Source organism: Leptinotarsa decemlineata, unplaced genomic scaffold (assembly GCF_025532065.1).
Source record: "Leptinotarsa decemlineata unplaced genomic scaffold, Ldec_3_MD MMD2_P_RNA_scaffold_5, whole genome shotgun sequence".
In the NCBI taxonomy this organism is placed as follows: domain Eukaryota; kingdom Metazoa; phylum Arthropoda; class Insecta; order Coleoptera; family Chrysomelidae; genus Leptinotarsa; species Leptinotarsa decemlineata.
In genome coordinates this window covers 5,621,162-5,636,146 of record NW_027412532.1, presented here as the reverse complement: position 1 = coordinate 5,636,146, position 14,985 = coordinate 5,621,162, and the positions used below count along the sequence as shown (strand labels likewise).

The 14,985-nt window shown below is 34.7% G+C and overlaps 1 protein-coding gene and 1 pseudogene across 3 annotated transcripts in view; one reads left to right on the top strand and one right to left on the bottom strand.

Moving 5' to 3' along the window:
• Nucleotides 1–14,985, top strand: part of Imp (IGF-II mRNA-binding protein) — a 166,918-nt gene that overhangs the window by 117,575 nt on the left and 34,358 nt on the right. The window lies entirely within an intron of this gene.
• Nucleotides 12,626–13,585, bottom strand: LOC141487605 (serine/threonine-protein kinase MARK2 pseudogene; annotated as a pseudogene).

Sequence of the window (14,985 nt, the reverse complement as noted above, 5' to 3'; positions counted from 1 at the left end):
GCCTGCCCTCATATAAATTTGAAATTATGGCTTGGGGCAGAGCAAGAGATTTTTCCAGAGTCAGCACAGAATCGTATCGTAAGGCTAATCTTTAATATGGATTTCCGGGATAGCTGCCGGCCCGTTTTTATAGACAAAAAAATATTGACAATCCCCTCCATCTTCATTCTTAAACGCAACATACAAAAATAAAAGCAATTAACAGTGATGGTACCACGAAATGAGAACCGTAAATAAAATAATAATTTGTGATTACACAAAACCATAAATTATATGATGAGACTGCTTCAGAACACAGTCATAATACAAGAAACGGTGATCTTCTAAAAATCCCACAGCATCTCTTGACAAGAATATTACTGGAGTTTTTTCCCAACACCAAATCGTTATTTTTAACACCTCGACACGTGATCATCTTCAAAGAGGAAGATTAAAACTTAGTTTTAACCACATTCGATTTTTAATAATTAATTACGGGAAAACTACGGTACTTAGAAAGCTGAAACAAAGTGCACTGTTTTTCAATTTGAAATTTCTATCAGGTGAACTATAAACTAAAAATCATGAAACAAGCCCATTGTAGTTTCTCATGGAGCGGAATTCTTATAATACTTTTCAGGTTATTGAATAACATGAAATTTCAACAGCTTTATTTTGAAGACTTTTGCCATCTATGTGTCAGCCATCCATGTGAATTATTCCGAATTCAATTTGTACTTTCCTTTGTTATTTTTCATTTTCACGTTTCGTGAATTTCTTTCAGATAATCTCATTTTAAGTTTAAAGAAAACAAACAAATATTTTGTTGCTAAACTTGTGAGTTTCAATCGATTTTGTGATGTTTTGTAGTTTTTAGACAAAAATACGAAAAATATAAAACTACCAATTTAATTTTTTTCTCAGTAACTTATTCACATCGCGCATGATTCATTCCAGTCGCTTTCTTGTATATGAAGGGGAGGGAGATGTGGTCGACATATGTACTTAAAATACCGTAGTTTATTTTTGTCGTCTATTTCCGATGCATCCGCTCGCTAGGAATAGAACATGCATATTTTGCATCGTATGGCGTCTAGCCACCTATACGGGGGTGTTTCGGTTTGTTGTTATTTTTGTTGGCCTAGGTTAATAATACACTCGTTACCATATAGTCGACGCAGGACGACGTACGAAGACAGGGCATATACAATGTAGAGCAGTTATGTTCATTTTAATGTTTGAAAAACAACCAAATAAAATTGAAACATATCTTATAAATTTTCTCTTATGATTTTTCAGTGAAATTATAGTTTTTTGAGAATTCACATCAAACCACTTTGATTTTGGTAACTTCGTAACAACAACTCTGTATACCATTTACCGACATTTTTGAAAAAATGTTTTTCAAACGACGCAATACCTACATAATATTTTCATTGTGTGAGTTGAGAAAATTTCAATCCGGAAATAAAATGTATTATAAACGTAGCTTATTTTTATTTCAATTACAGTTTAATTTCATTTTACAGATTTATAAAGGTATATCACATCACATAGAAAATAATAGAGGGCTGCAATAATCCTGAGAATTTTTGTTGACCCATAAAAAGTTATTTGGTTTCAGTTGTGTCTCCCTAGATTCAATTGCCATATCATAGTATCGATTCAACTTGGACATGATAAACATTGCACAGCTGATGTACATCTGAAATTCCAATGAATTAAATCGAGAAGCCAATTGATGACAATGAGATTTGAAGCAGATATTTTCCCCAAAAAATATTAAAAAATCTTCACTGCAAGGGTGTTACTCAGAACGCCGTTTCCAATAATTTGGAATATTAAAATGTTAAGTAGGGCAGGTGAAATATAAGGAGACATTTTAGAAAGTTTATTTATTTATTTCATACACTATTCTGCAGGATGAACTCAATTACAGAATAGGGAGTAACAGTGGCATTTACAAATATGTACTTACATAATATAATTTGTGAATCTATATAAAAAAAATAATAATAACAGAACTGTCAGCTAAGAAATGTCTTTTGATTTGTATAATCTGGCAGTTGAATATATCTAGAACATGACTAACAGAATTAAAGGTATCGCACATTGTATAAATTGGAGATTTTTTCATTATATTTGTACGCAGAGTGTTGAGATAAAATGTGACACTATTCCTAGAGAGCAGGTGATGATACTGTTTATAACCTTGAATAAAACAAGGAATTAATAATATTTACGCCTTACCTCGAGACTACAAAAATTGTGAGTTACAAGCAATTCATAATAGGGTATTCCTACAGTAGGATAGGTTCCTTCAAGTTAAAAACACTAATATTTTAGAAAGCGCCTCTGTAATGCTTCTAGTTGATTTTTTACGAACCTGATAGTAGGGACTTCACACGACAGATACATATTCCAGCCTAGATCGAACAAAAGTGAAATAAAGTAATTTCAATGTTGAAGCTTTTTCGAAGTCTTTTATATTCCTAACTAAGAATCCATACATACGATAAGCTGCTATTAGAGTAGTATCAATATGTTTATTGAAAGAGAGAGATGAATCAAAAGTAACACCTAGATCACTGAGTGTGTCAGGACACTCCAGAACTTGATTGTTCATGACGTAGTTGTGTTAATTCAAGTTCGTTTTGAGTGAGTATTATATTTGGATATATTGAGAGATAGATTTTTCTTCCGACACCACGTAGCAACGCGTTTTAAATTCAGGGCGAGACGTTCGCAATCATTAGAACATGTTATATTGTGATAGAGTTTCTCAAGTCATCTGCGTATAAAAGGAAATTGACATCAGTCTCAGCTCAGATATCATTAATGAACATATTGAACAGTAGGGGTCCTAGATTTGATACTTGTGGTACACCAGATGTGGCTATATATACGATGGACTTGAGGCCATCAATACCATCCGCAATACATTGAGTGATTGTTACAAGATTGGTGGTGGTTGAACGTCCTTTCATGTAACCGTGTTGATTGGGGCTGACAATGTTGCTGACATGACAATAGATTTAGGATCATTTCTGTCGCAAACTTTCAGGTTAGTAGGCGCTCATTATCGAAGAGAAATCTTCTTATATAAAGAGTATATTCTACAGGTGTGGTTATTGAAACCAGATGGTGACATGAAATGAAGAAAATGGGTCGCAATATTGAAACCTGAGGATCACTCATATCAACTTTTTGAAAAATCGGTTTTCAACTAACTCTCTTTTTCAAGCTTCAAAGAAATTATTTAAAAAATAATGAAATCAAACTTAATGGCACAACTTTAATACCATAACCATATAGAGTTGCCATTTGTATAATATTATGGTTGACTAAAGTTGCGGAAGCTTTTATTTGCTTCATCAAATCATATTTGTAACTGCATCCAAATTCAGGATCGTATTCAGTTATTGATGGAGTTCAAAAGTAAATTGCATAAACGTATTTGAAATAGTCAAACTCGTGAAGATACGATACGATTTCTCCCACTGGCCATGACTCAGTGTGGTAGCTGTACTCTTATACCTGTCAAGTACGATAGCTGGCCAATAGTTCGCTAGGATAGATCTCATTTTTCTCAACCTAACTTAATATTTTGAGGATGAGTATGAAAACCTTTAAGAAACAAAACAATCATTAACACAAATACCTTTTAGGTTCTGACGAAGAAGTTCTTTGCTCTGTTTTTTACTCGGGGGGTTAATTTGACACGTTGAAGGCGTATCTGAATTGCCTTATAGGTTATACCAATTATTTATTTAAATACCCTAACCACTTCAGTATATTCAAAAACCAATGATATTCTTTTGGGTCCTAGTTGATTAATTTGAAAAGGTTATATTTTTAGAAGTGACTAAATTTTGGGAAAACAGTTTTTGGCTTTCTACTACTGCACTTTCATATATTGAATCGTACAAAAAACACTTTTTTCTATTCAGTTTATACTCCAAATATTCGTCATGGAATTGAATCAGATATCATTCACAAGATTGCTTCACAAAGTAGTATATGAAAGAGGTAAAAATTTCTGTCACTTGGAACAATGTAGATTCCTTTATTTCCTTCATTATGACGAACATTTACATTTCGTATAGGAATTGTCAAAGCACATACACATATTCAACATAAAACAAGTAAATAAATGAATACGAGGTGAAACAAATATTCAGATAAAATATGAATAATCATGAGGCAAAAAGATTAAAATATTCATTCAGTGTATAAAAACAATGGTCGAACAAAAACGACTTCAGTCTATTTCTGAATTTCGTTGGGTTTTTGGTGGTTTTTATTATATTTGGTAATTGATTAAAATTTTTAGGTCCCAGTAATTTAGGAGAATTTTGAGTAATTTTATATTTAGGGGTCTTAGTGTATATTAGCCCTTTTGACGTGTATCAAAATTATGGATATCACTTTTCAGGGTTGAATCGGTTTTGTTTGTAAACACATAGACGCATAACTCAAAAATATATATACACACTAGAGTTAAAAGTTTATATCTTTTAAAAATTATTTTGCAGGAATCTCTATGAGAAATATTGAATATACATCGAAGTATTGCTTTTTGTGCAATAAAAACATTCTTGCTCATTGTTGAGTTGCCCCACAATCGATATGTATACCTAGAAATTTTGCAGTGTGAGTACTTTGCAGGTTTGTGTTATTGATATTCAGATTAAGTGTTTCGACTTTGTTTTGGTAATTATGAAAACGAATTACTTGAGTTTTTTTTGTATTTAAAACTAGATCTTGTTTTTTGAGATATTTGGAAGTCAGAGTCATAACATTTTCATATTTATTAATTAAGACATCTGTTCGTTTATCAGATATAAGTAACGATATATCATCTGCATAGGCATAAAATAGAGGGTATGAAATTCCTCTATCTATATTGTTTATATACAGTATGAAGAGAATAGGTCCCAGGATGGATCCCTGTGGCACTCCAGCCTGAACCGTTTTCATTTCGGATGTGAAAGAACAGATAGTATCTCCATAATCAATGTATGAGACACGCATTGATTTTGATTAGTGAGAAACGAAGAAGCCCAATTGAAAGAATTTCCCCTCAGACCGTAAGATTCTAGAATATTCAATAATTTTACATGATTGACGCAATCGAACGCCCTGCTTAAATCACATAAAATTGCAACAGGGCACTCGCCCACATCAATAAACTTCATTAGGTCATCATAAAAACTAAGTAAAGCAGTTTGAGTTGATTTTCCTGATCTGAAACCATGTTGCATTGGTATTAAAATTCTATGAAAATTTATGAATTCCATTAAACGTTCCAAAAACGCGTACTCGAAAACCTTAGAGAAGCTCTGGGAAATAGTGATTGGTCTGAAATTCTCTATGGATGATAGTTTTTTGTTTTTTTGAACAGGAATTACTTTTCCAACTTTCAGAACCGTTGGAAAAGTACCAGTTAGGAAAGAGAGGTTCACTATATATGTAATTGGTTCAATAATGACGTGAAATATTTTTTTTATAATAAAAACAGGTATTTCATCTATACCCGATGATTTTTTGTTTTTTTTTTTAATAATCAACTCAAGCAATTCCATTTCACTGTATGGCTTCAGAAACATTGTGTGTGGATTAGAGTCAAAGCCGATGTTACTAGGGTAGTTTGTATTGTAATCTTCTACGTTAATACTTTGTACCAAAACTTGAGGTGCTTCAATAAAAAAGTTGTTGAGTTCAGTCACAATAGAAGAAGGACTTTCAATGGTTTGATCTCCTTTGATCTCTCAATGGCGGACATCGATGTTTCGGAATAAGTCACTTGCCTTATTGCCTCCTCAGCACCAATCTGGGTAACATAACAAGATGAAGCAATCAAATCATTCATAAAATTTCGACTCGATGTCACGAATGAGGTAAATCTACTCATGTCATCGATGACAATACTTTATAACATGTTGGAGATGATAAGAAATTACATTACAACAAACATTCTTTCGCTTACTTTATTAAATCCCAGCCATAGGACTCTTGTTTAAATGGAAATATATACGAAAAGTGTACTCCTTTCATTTCATTTTTCACGGTTGAAAAAATATACTGCTAAAACCCCACAAAAATATTCAAACGAAAATAAAGCTGACACGGCTGAATATTTCCAAAAATAATATGGGGTGAATGGAGTATATTTGGATATACCTGATTGATTTACGCAATTAGTGGATATCATTCTGAAGTGAGGAGTGAATCACAATCACATTTTCTCGAATGGTATTGTCTCAATATTGATTTTGAGTGTATTGTACCACCCGAGACAAATAATTCCCTCCGTTGCCGTTGGTAGTGGCTTTGAAGCGATATTCTGTAGCTTCCTCAAGACTCTGCAAAGGACAAAGAATGCCACAAGACGATTGTCGAAGTAATAAGAAATGTACACAGAGCGCAACTTTCTATAACGAAGAAATCCTGATGGATTTCAAGTGTACTCTCGGCTACGTTTGAGAGAAGTCCTTTGTGTCCTTTGCGACTGGTCTTTGTTTCCGATCGGATTCACTTGAAAATATTCGAACAAAGGGCTTGATTAGCACTCCAATACTTTCTTTTCGGGCTGTTCCAGGTATTGTTAAAGTCGGCTGTACGGCGTTTGTTCTACCGACAATTTATGAATACTTAGCGGAAGATTTTTAGTGTTTTGGTCACTGAAAATTTTTTCCTGGACAATAATTTTACCTTTCCTACTCATAATCGTTATCTAGTTGACATCAAACAAATTACTCGAAGCAGCTGGCGGAATTGTGTGCCCTGACAGTGAAATATGATGACTGCCAATCACAATCATACAGTAATGAATATGGCGTCCCTCAGGGATCCATTTTGGGACATCTGATGTTCCTACTTTACATCAATGATATGCCAAAACATGTGAATACAAACCGAATAATTTTATACGTAGACGACACAACACTTGCTGCAGATGCTGAAAGCCCGAAGGAACTCCAAGTTAAACTCAATGAGGTGTCTGTCGCATTGACATATTGGTGCCGCAAAAACTCCTTGGTTGTAAACCCCAGTAAGACTGTTTTAATGCAGTTCTACTCTAGAACTGTCAGGAAAATTACCGATTTTCGAGTCAGAGTAAGTAGTCGTGATGTGATTTCGTCAGACAATACTGAATTCCTTGGTATCTATGTTGATAGTAACATGACTTGGGAGTCAGCTGTGAGTCCGGTCAGAAAGAAAGCCAACTGTGGTTGTTATACGGCAACTTTCATCCACACTCAGTACTGATCAGTTTTTGAATGTTTATTATGCCGTAATTTATTCTCACATCTCATACAATATGGGGTTGCGTTTGATTTACAAATTAGATGCTAAGGAATCTTATAGACCGCCATTTTATCAGAAATAAAATTTTGCATGTACCCTGCATATATACATATATATAAAAAATCATAATACAAAAAAAATTGGAATCAGTACAAAGTATGGCCTCCACGCTGGTTCATTACGGCCCTACATCTATCGTGCATCGACAAAATGAGATTGTCAATGTCTTGTTGAGGTACATTTGCCCATTCAGTGATTAAAATCTCTCTCAATTGAAACGTTGTGTGAATGTTCCCCATATGTGGAGTACTTCTTCGTTGAAGCATGTCCCACACATGCTCGATGGGATTCAGGTCCGGTGATTGTGCTGGCCATGGCAATACATCAACTCCTTCGTTGGTGAGCCAGTCAGTCACTAGACGCGCGAGCATTATCGTGCATTAGGTGGAAGTTTTCACCAACAGCACCAGCAAACGGACGGACGATAGGTAGAAGAATGGTGTCGAGGTACTGTCGAGCTGTGAGGGAGCGATTTGGAAAAACCAAATCCGTTCTGCAGCCGATCATGATTCCGCCCCATAGCATCACTGTACCACCTCTGTATGTGTGGACTTCCTGGACGTGTCTCAAACGTTCATTATTTCCAGGTCGTCTCCCCAGTCTTACTCGACGAGAATCTAGATGAAATCCAAATCTGGATTCGTCTGTAAACAAAACTGTGGCCCAATCATTTGCATCCCAGTTTTGATATTCTTGACACTACTCTAATCTTCTACCGCGATTGCCTCTCGACAAAGGTGGACATCTAAGTGGCCTTCTGTTGTGGAGATCTGCTTCATGCAGTCGATTTCTGACATCGCCCTGGATGTTGTTCGGTTGGACTGCCAGTTTCACGGAAACGCCGCCACAATCGACTGATAACACTTTGGGAGAGCCCCAAACGAAGAGCTACATCATTTTGTCGCATGCCATCTTGAAGAAGCCCTACAGCTCTATTCATCTCAGCCAATGGTAAGTGATGGCGTTCCATGTTAAAGCACAATATTTCCAGTTTAATTGCTGAGCAAGAACTGCATAGAATGTACAAACTCGACACTTTCAGATTATTCATTTTAGCCGAAAACCTACAGTTTGTAAAAAACTTGATAAACGACCTCATGCATTTATTTTCATGATATTTAGTATGTTATAAAAATATCCCTAGACTTTTCCGATGTATATATATATATATATATATATATATATATATATATATATATATATAAATTATCCTGAATTTTAGAAAAAATTAACACAATCACCTCCGCAATTCAGATTTTCATACATATCCAACAAGAAATGGTAGCTTCATTAGGTTGGAAAAACATTCAACTAATTTATATGAGAACAGTCCATCCTACGTAGGAGCAAAACTTTTTAATAATCTTCCCGATTACATAAAAAAGGAAAATAAAGAAATGAATTTCAAACAAACCCTGAAAAAATTCCTAATCAACGGTTTTTTTTACAATGTCGCTGAATGAACCAATTTCGAAAAAAATCACAGAAGTAATAGAGAGACAAAAGACCCTTCAAATGATGTATCACTCGAATCACCATTGAAAAAAATAGAGGTGTAGTTGCTGACCGCAGGGGAGTGAAGTTTCGGGTATGATTTCCATATCAGAATTAGTCCTCCTAGAAATAAAAATCGACGTGTTCTTTTAAATTCTTGATTACACATCCGTTTCTAACTTACGGGGGGGGGGGGTCAATATTTAGTTGGAACGCTTTGTAGTATAGAAATTGAAATTTTGGTGAAGGATCCAAGACTAGAATGACCATGATCGTATCCAAAAAAAATATTCATACCCGTTAATTTTTCATAGGTTCAAAACACAAAAACATCAAGAAGCATTGACGCCTTCGAATATATCTTTTTAAAAATGAATAATTTTCAACCAGAATACAGCGTATGCATTAAATCAAAGTAGGTACAGAATCCCTGTTTTGAATTAATGAATGAATTTATTAGAAATTTATTAGAAACGTTACATGTTTATAGTAGGGACAATGTAACATACAAATTGAAAAACAAAACATACTAAGAATAATACAACATATAAAAATATGTGAAACTACAAAACTGACAATCTATTTCAAGATATATTCTGTTAGTTGTGTTTTGAATTTCGTATAATTCAATTTCTTTGAATTGAAGGGGTTATGTATACCAGTGAGGATGACAGTGCTCCATGTAAGTGCAATTTATTACCATTCATTTAAAGTAGAACTCCTGTGAATGATACCTGATTTTATTCCATAACGAATGTTTGGAAAACAAACTGAGTAGAGAAAAGTATCTTCTGTATAATTCAGTGTTCATATAAAAGTATTTGTTTCGAAAGAATTTTTTCTTTCGTGTAGTTCAATGTTTATATGAAAGTAGCTGTTTCAGGAGGACTTTCTTCCAGTTTGTGTCTGAAAGTTACTTCTTTGCATGATCTACACATCCATGTATAGAGTTACTTATTTTCAAATTGATTACTTCCTTCGTTTCTTTGGAAGATTCCCACATCTTTTTTTGTATCAAGATGGAGTAGTAGAAAGCCAAAAACTTTCTCTCTCAAATTATTGTTAGGTATTTCATTATATAAATTAACTCGATAATAAAAAATACATTTTTGACCAAATTCACTTTTGTGTGGTTGTGAATTTATATTTTGTATTTGCTGTGTATTATGATGATGAATTGAATTGAGTTCGCTGAAACATAGTACTGAATGTATTTATTCTTTGCATTATAAATGAACATGCATATTTTGAAATGGTTTATTCCTCTAATGTCAAAACATTTTGTAGGTTTATACGCAAGTCACAAAATCTACATAATATTCCATTAAATGATTGAAAATCTGAATATTTTCTATTTTTCTTTATGATCACTTTTTTCTTGGTGTTTTCTATGGGTTTTCACTGGAAATTGAAACACTAGAACTGATTATCCTCCCTTATTCAAGGTAACTTTCCGATAAATTAATTGTTTATGTAAAAAGAGATTAGTGGACTTTATAAGAAAAACTCAGTTACACACGATATATATTTCGCATCTTTGGAATGTCAACCATTATTTTTTCAACTCTCAATAAGACGATATTTGGTTGATTGGTTTTAGCTTTTCTTTACTGGCAATTCGTCAGTCGAATTTCTTATGACTAATATTTCATCGTTACTTTTCCGTTCGAATTGAAATTTCCAAGAAATGTTCTACTTCATTTAAAGTCAATTCTAAAGCTCCCGACCCTACGCAAAAATTAAAATCCATTACATTTTTACGGTTCGTCAAATTTTGACAAAGGATCACACCAGAATTCCTACAGTTCTGTTCATTCGTTTGTGAATGATGAAATTTTCGTTTATTTGTGATGTTTCTTCTTGACAGAAGAAGATTCACGAGCATAGTTTGAGGTTTAGCTTGAGTAGCTCACAAAACAAGTTTATGATTCATTTTTTATGTCAGTAGTACTGGGACGGAAATATTTTAATGGCATTGTCAGAAAGAGAAGATTACGACTTTTTGTTCATTTTCAACAACTTCTGGTGATAATATCATTGAGTATAGTTCAAGAAAACAGCTCCCCTTTAATAATATAGTCAAGGAGCTAACCAATTTCGTTATTCAATTATCATATATCATATGTTTTGGGACTTTTTGTGAGTAACAAAACGTGAACAAATATTCCCCATAGCTATTGTATTCGACCAATCAGTTTTAATCAAAATGCGTATAGCACAATATTTTTTGAATATGTGTCAGTAAATGATGTTCACATTCATACCTAATTAAATAATTCCACAATCTAGTCGTGATCCGTGACAACATGGAATGTTTCCTGAGACTAATACACTTTTTATGTTGAAGTCCGCAGGTTTTTATATAACAGCCGTCGTGTTGAAGCTACATCTGTCAAATTAGTTGTTATTCTTTCAGTCTGTTTTGTCAAATCAACATGGACGGATATAGCATTGTTTTATCAAAAGAAGGGTTCTGTTTGGGCAACGTACCGCGCGCTTCGCTCATTTCACGATCGCCACAATCATACTACCGAGAAGACTGTCCGCAATGTGGTGGATACACTTCGTTCCACTGTTGGAGTAACCGATTGACCAACATCCTTACTGCTGAAAACATCGCCGCTGTCTGTGAGAGTGTGCAGGAGAATCGGAGGCAGTCGATGTCGCGTCGCTTACGAGAACTCGGCCTTTCGCGGGCGTCAAAAGTATTGGAACTTTTGGTTCATATTTTCAAGTCGGCATAAAGCATCTCCAGTTATTATTCTTACAATGGTTTTGTGAAGTGTCGTAGCACCTGCAACAAATTTTGTATTTTTACACAATATGTTTCTGACAAACCAGACCAACGTAAACAAGTTGATGTGGTGTATACGGACTTGAGAAAACATTTGATCGGGTTTCACATCATCAGTTTGTCATGAAATTACGAAGCTTTGGCATTTCTAGGAACCTCCAATATCGGCTGAAATCATATCTCAGTGATAGAAAATTATTTGTGGAATACGAATGAATTAAATCGTTTATATTTAATGCAACTTCCGGGGTTCCTCAAGGTTCAAACTTGGGTCCACTATTATTCCTTCTGTTTGTTAATGACATTTCTGATAGTTTCAACTCTAAAAAAACTACTTCAGGAAGATTGAAGACTACTATGATTGTATATCATTACAAAACAATATAACTGATTTATGTGATTGGTGTCTGAAAAATGAACATTAAACCTAGGCAAATATTAAACTATTATGACTTTTGCGAGGAAATCCTCAGTACAAATGTATAACTGCAAATTGGATAATATAACATAGGCAACAATTACCGAATCGAGAGATCTGGGTATTATCTTTGATGAAAAACTAACGTGATCGTCACATATCGAACAAATAACATCCGTGTAATGCGTAATCGCAAAGAGTTCTCATCATTAGAAGCAATTAGCTAGATATATTCTTACCCTTATCTCAGTTCAAGAAAGCAATATTTAATGCACTACCTAACTGATATAATGTTACATGGTATGGCATGCTAATATAGATTTCGTCTTATGTTTAATTTTTGTCTTTCAGGACTAAAATAAGCTTTTCATTTTGTATCAATTACTCCTGTAATTGGGTCTCATGACCTTCTGAATGTATTGTCTCAATAAATAAATTACTTTACAAAATGATAGGACCTCAGACCGCTAACGCATTAATCATTTATTTAATTTGTCTCACATAAAAATTACTGGGTACATTTTGAAATAAGAAGAGATGAATCATAAAAATAAAAATATAATAATGACTTATTGGCAATTTCCAATCCCATCATTTTCATCACAATGGTTCATCCATTTATCTTTCGAAATGGTGTCCAAGCTTGCCCTCTTGATGGGATCCAGAACCAAAAGCTTTTTCAGGAGACCCACACAGGCAGGACTTATACAAGAAGGAATCTCATATTCGCCATGAACTACTTGCTCCCTAAGTTTTGGAAATGTCGAACCGGTAAAGGGAAAGGCATTCGATACCATCTTGTACAACATAATACCCAACGCCCATACATCTACTTTAGGTCCATCATATTTTATGTCCAGAAACACCTCAGGTGCTGCATATCGTAGAGTCCCACAAAAGGTATCCAATTTGTCTTCTGCTGTGAATTTGGTCGATAACCCGAAATCCGCTATTTTAATGTTGTTGTCACCATCCAGCAAAATATTTTCTGCCTTCAAATCTCTATGCACGACCCCCTTTCGATGACAGTACTGTACCGCAGAGACAATTTGCCTAAATTTCGCCCTCGCATCATCCTCTTTCATGGTACCATGGCGTGCCAGATAATTATACATGTCTCCACCTGATGCATACTCCATGATCAGGTATAAAGTTTTTTCCGTCTCGATAACATGAAATAATTTTGCAATGTTTGGATGGTCTAACATTCTCATTATTTCCTCCTCTCTGTACAATTTACGTAACGAACCACGCGAAAGTTGTGTTTTGTTGATGATCTTTATGGCAACCTCCTTACCGGTGGGTTCGTGCTTGGCCAGCATGACCTTTGCATATTTCCCCTTGCCGATGGTCTTCAATAATTCGTATTTACCAGTTGTCAGTTTCTCTGCCTGCCTCGAATTTGCCCCTGTAGATGTTGGTCTACTCTCAGTAGATTTCACTGCACTGTCATATGTCCAGTATGATATGTACCACCATATGCTCAAAATTATATTCCAAATACCGTTCATTTCTATTTCGAGATTCATCACTTTGAGTGTTCCAAATAACAAACACTATTCCTCCACTGATGCACTATGGCACAAGAATTGATTTGAATTGATTAGTTTAGGCCAAAGCGATGTCTTATAAACAACCAAGTACCTGTACAGGTATACGAAGGTAAACGACCAAGTACCTGTACAGGTATACGGAGGTAAACGACCAAGTACCTGTACAGGTACACGAAGGTAAATATTTGATTTTGGACGTGAAACCTTGTTTACCTTTATATACAGGTACTTGTGGCTAACAGGTAAACTTCATTTAGTTGATTCAATGAATATTTGTTTCTAGTCTAGATTTGGATGTATCTCGATAGGTACTAGATCAACGGTCAGCAACAGGCGGACCGCGGTCCGCAAAGGGACCGCGAAAAGTCGAACATCGAACCGCCAAATATTGTAATGTGTTGTATACCAAGTGTAAATTAATACGTAGATAAGGTATACCAGTTATTTAATCTGTCAAAGCCATCACTTCAAATAGAGATAATTTATTTGCAAGAAGGTGTGTCTTTGCAACCGTATAAAACGGTATTCACTGAAGAATTTTGGACCAAACATGAAAATTGCAAGAACTTAGCTGTAAATTTAGCCACTATGTTTGGCTCAACAGACGTTGAAATAGTTCGAGATTAACGGACGCTCACCTAGAAGACACACTTGAATTTTCTGTTCCTATTGAGAACCAAACTATAAAAAACTGGCTCATGACCGTCGGTGTAGTTTCTCACATTAATTTTAGGTTTTTGTTTTATAATTCAGAATTTTATTTGAAACCAAAATAATACAGAGGTAGCACCTAATTATTATTAGTTGTTTTTTTTGGACCTTGTTGAAATTTTCTCACAATATTCGGACCCCACCTCAAACAACTTTCCGACCCCTGGACTAGATCATCTTCCAAATGTACCTGAATAATACCTAAACTTCGTTCAGTAGTAAAATGATTCCGTTCGAGGGGTCAGAATATTTATTTGACTCATGTGGTATTAATGTTTTGTGTGTTTGCTTTTTCGAGGTATTTCCTATCAGGTTTAAACAACTTTTGAATAATTTTCTGTGTTGATCCTAGCCTTCCGCACGTCATCAATTTTGTTTGATTTGCGTCAGAAAATGATTTATTGTCAAGGTGAATTTCAAAAAAATGTGTGTTCCACATTTGATAGTGACGAAGTTGACAGACCGAATTTTTGAAATTCTCATTATTATGTATTGTCACATGTCAAAATGAAAAAATGTACCTATAGGGTCTTCCAACAGGGTCTGCTTTGCCAAATCACCATGAAGAGATATAGCATTCAACAGCACATGCAAATAATAAAGTTGTTTTATCAGATTGGGTGTTCTGTTCGGGCAACTTATGGAGCGCTTTATCCATTTTACCA